Here is a 3,783-nt window from a genome sequence, read left to right as displayed (position 1 = left end):
CTTCCAAGCACCATTCCTGGAAACAACTGTGGTCTTAACCTCTCGCACAGACACTTGTAAGGCTAGAAAGGGCCAATTTGGCCAATACAATGACATTTTGCATTCTTTTCTCATGTATGTTGCCTCCAGAAGTGAACATCACTGTGCCCTGTGGTGGGACAGAGTACTTCTGGATGGAGTGGGTATCTAGAGAGGATGAGGAGGCCAATTCCGAGACTCCTAAACCTTATTTCCTGTGAAAGAAATATTGTGCGTCGTGTATGTGTACTTGTTTGGCGAGCTCTGACACTGTACAGTTTAGTTACGTTGTGCTCCAGGGAAGGAGAAACTGTTCCTCGGAGGTTTTTAGTTCATGCTTTGTGTTCAGAGAGGAATATTTTTCTTTAAAAAATTAAAGCTGAAAAAAGAAATTACATGTGACCTTAGTGTGTTTTTATTTCTTGAGCACCTGAATATTTGGGAGGGGAGGCTGTGTTTGTACTTGAGCATGTGTATAGTCAAACACATTGATTTCTCACTCTGGTAAAGCTTGGGAGAGCAAAGAGGAGGCACGAGGCTTTGAGAGCAACGAAACTGCGGCCTAATGAACCTGTCCTCATCCCGGTGAGTCCGTCCTTGCCCCCTTCCAGGGCTCCCTTCTGCTGTTGGCACAGCTGCCCGAACCAGTGGGGTATTTCATTTGGGGGTATTAAGTTTACATGTTTCCGCCCTGTTCAGTGACAGTTTCGGAAGACCTGCACCTATCCGGATCGAGCCCCACACCGCAGCTTTGTTTAGCTCACCAATAACTGCTATTTTTCTCACCCGAGAGACCCACATTCACTAAATCATTCCCTCTACTCCTTAGCTCAGTAGAGCAGTTCTTGAAAGAGAGGAACCAGCACCTCCCGAACTAGTGAGCCATGATTTTTTAAATTAATTCTTAATAATGAGAGCTTAGGAGGCAGTTTTAAAGGAGGGCACGAGTCCCTGGTGTTAGATGCCCCCCCCCGGCCCTGGTTTCACTGCACAAGCGGCCGATATCCCGGTGTCCCGGGGGAGCCCCGGTCCGGAGCCCCGGCCCAGGGGCCCCGCCGCTGTTTGGGTTCGGGGGGACGTGACGTGGCAGCCTGGCCGTGTCCCCCGAGCCGGGCGGCAGGCGGGGAGCGCGCGGAGCCGCGGGGTCGGCAGCGCCATGGAGGGAGCGGAGCGCGCTCTTGTTGGGTCTTCTTGGTTCCTCTTTTCTGGTTTCGTTGTTTGGCCAAAGGGCCACGGAGCTGGGCCGAGGTTGTTAATGGTTTCAGTTAATGGTCTCAAGCTTGGAAGGACATGGAGAGTGATGGAGATGCCTGTAAAAGTGCAGGTCTCCACAGCCAGGAAAGTTATTTCATCAACTGTCCTTAAACTGCCCGTGGGCTTTTCTTCCGAGCATTATGTAAAAGATTTTTTTTTCAGGAAAATGTAGGAAAAAAATGTGATCTTTGGAGTAAATACTAGGAGTCTTAGAGTATGTATCTAAGGAGAGGCCATTGGGGCTTTACACTTTATATTATTTCTCATTATCCATGTTTGCATATGTCCTTTTTTAATGCGTTTCTTGTAAACACTGTTCCAAGCAACCCATAGGGGTCTTTCCCCTTTGCTGAAGCTGTGAAGAGGCCACTTACTGCCGCGTGGAGCAGCGCTTTGTGACTTGTGCAAATAACCATTGCTGTCTAACGGCTTGTGGCTTCACAAAGTCCCTTGGACCCTCCCTGTGCGCAGCTTCGTCCGTAACGCCCTGCTGCTCCCCGTGCTTCTTGTTTTGCTCACAGGCTGCAGTTGCTCAGCGGTGCCCTGGCCCAGGTCACCCCCTTTGAGCAGAGCCCCCCTGTTTTGGGGCAGAACACCCTCTTTTGCAGGGGCCTCTGGAGGTTGACTTGGTGCCTCTTTCTCTCCAGCACCACCCAAATGCTGCGGCTGCCAAGGGCCTGTGGGGAGCTGCAGGTGCCCTGCAGGCCGCAGCCCCCTCAGCTGCGGCTCGTGGGCACTAACGAGGCCCAGAAGCCTCTTAGCCGGGGCCGGGTGGCCTGGGAGCTCTTCTCCACTGGGACTAGGCCTAAGCAAAGCAGAGACCATGGTTGGCGCAAGGCAGCGCGGTGGCTTTGGCAGCAGGGCCGCCTGCGGCCCCGTCAGTGACCTAACAGGGGCAGCTCAAGGTAAGCATGGCTTACCTTGAGCTTAAATATTCTGAAATTAATTCATGAAATTAATTCATGAAATTAATTCAAATTATTCATGGCTTAAATATTCTGAAATTCTGAAATTCTGAAATGGCGAGTTCTTACCTCTCTGAAGACCTCTTCGCTGGTTGTCCGTGCCCTTCTCGAGGGCTGCGTGGCAGGAACTCTCTGCGCTGGCTGCTGTTGTGTGTCTGCACCCACCAAGGGGTGGTTGTGACGTTCCCTTTGCTCCCATCTGCCCTTGAAATGAGAGCTAGTGAGAGCACAGAGCAGGACAGGCCGGAGGAAAGGGGCTGGGGTCTGGGAGGCGGCGTGGCCAAGGCTCGGGAGGTGCTCAGCATCCCGCGGCCTCACGTGTTGTTCGGGACCTGGAACTTCCCAAACGGAGCGCGTGAGGTCAGGGCCTGGTGTCTGCTGCAAACACCACCCTCGATGCTGGAACCGAGCCGCTCCAACAAGCAGTCCCTTGTGCTCCCGTTTCTGCTGGCAGGCCGGCAAGCAATGGAGGTGGGCTGGAGTCATGGAAAGAAATAAGGGCAGCTTAGTCTGCAGGTGAACCTGAGCCTTGATAAAGGAGCAGCTCTGCAGAGGGAGCCTGTTGCTAAGTCTTAGTGTAACGTATGCTGGGGTAGCAGCTACAGGCTTCAGTTCTGTCCCAGAACCCATCTGAGACAGAGGTGATACAAACCACCTTTTTGTTCTGCTTTTGTATTTGGAACCATTGATGACCCAAAGACGCAGAAAAAGAAGAGTGTTGGCAAACCCAGATAATCCTGTGTGCAACAAGAGATAGGCACGTCCACACTTAAAAGGTGGATTTTGTTGGTTTTTCGTGTCTTTTCTTGGTTATTATTTCCTGTTTTAAGTTTAGGGCTGTGTGACTGCAGTGTGCGAGATGGCCATTCCTGCACGCTGGGCATAGTGGAAGTTTCAGCTGCTTCTGCCCCGAGGTTTCCAAAACTCCACTGGTGATACTGGTGCCTGATACCCTAAAGGTTTTGGAATATCAAGCATGTAGAGGAGCTGCAGTTTGGACTTCCACAGCCATGCTTAGAAATATGGAAGCAGTTGATTTATTATAAATCCTCTGTGCTGATTCACAAGTAGGAAGTACTTCTGTATGTTTGAAAGCCTTCAAAGACTTGCTAATCTGCCATCTCTGTGTGCAATTCTGTGAATAAATGAACGATCCTGCCAAAAAAGCTTTGCCTGCTAAAGGGCTTGGGTTATTTTCAGCCTTTGGGGTTACTGAATGTCAGTTCTAACTTTTTTTTTTTGGATATGTCTAATTATTAGAGTCTGCTCATCATAGAATACTGTCAGTGTTGCCAAATTATTCCTGCTAATTTCAAATGTGGGGGTTTATTTAGATTCAGGTCTTGATTTTTTGCTTTCATCTTTTAAAATACGCAAAGGAATGATTTAAAAGATTGAGGTTACATGGAAAATTCAAGACCTGTGTCATCTCTTTCCAGTGGGTTCCTGCGTCATGCCGGTCCTTTATTGCTTTCAGCAATCTGCTGAAACTGTTAAAAATAATTTATTTGCCAAGCAAGGCGTTTTTGTTTCTGATTGCCACGAG

This window comes from Nothoprocta perdicaria, unplaced genomic scaffold, assembly GCF_003342845.1.
Source record: "Nothoprocta perdicaria isolate Ctin4 unplaced genomic scaffold, notPer1 scaffold_72, whole genome shotgun sequence".
Taxonomy (NCBI): Eukaryota; Metazoa; Chordata; class Aves; order Tinamiformes; family Tinamidae; genus Nothoprocta; species Nothoprocta perdicaria.
The sequence above is the reverse complement of the archived record's forward strand: the minus strand, read 5'-3'. Positions refer to the sequence as shown.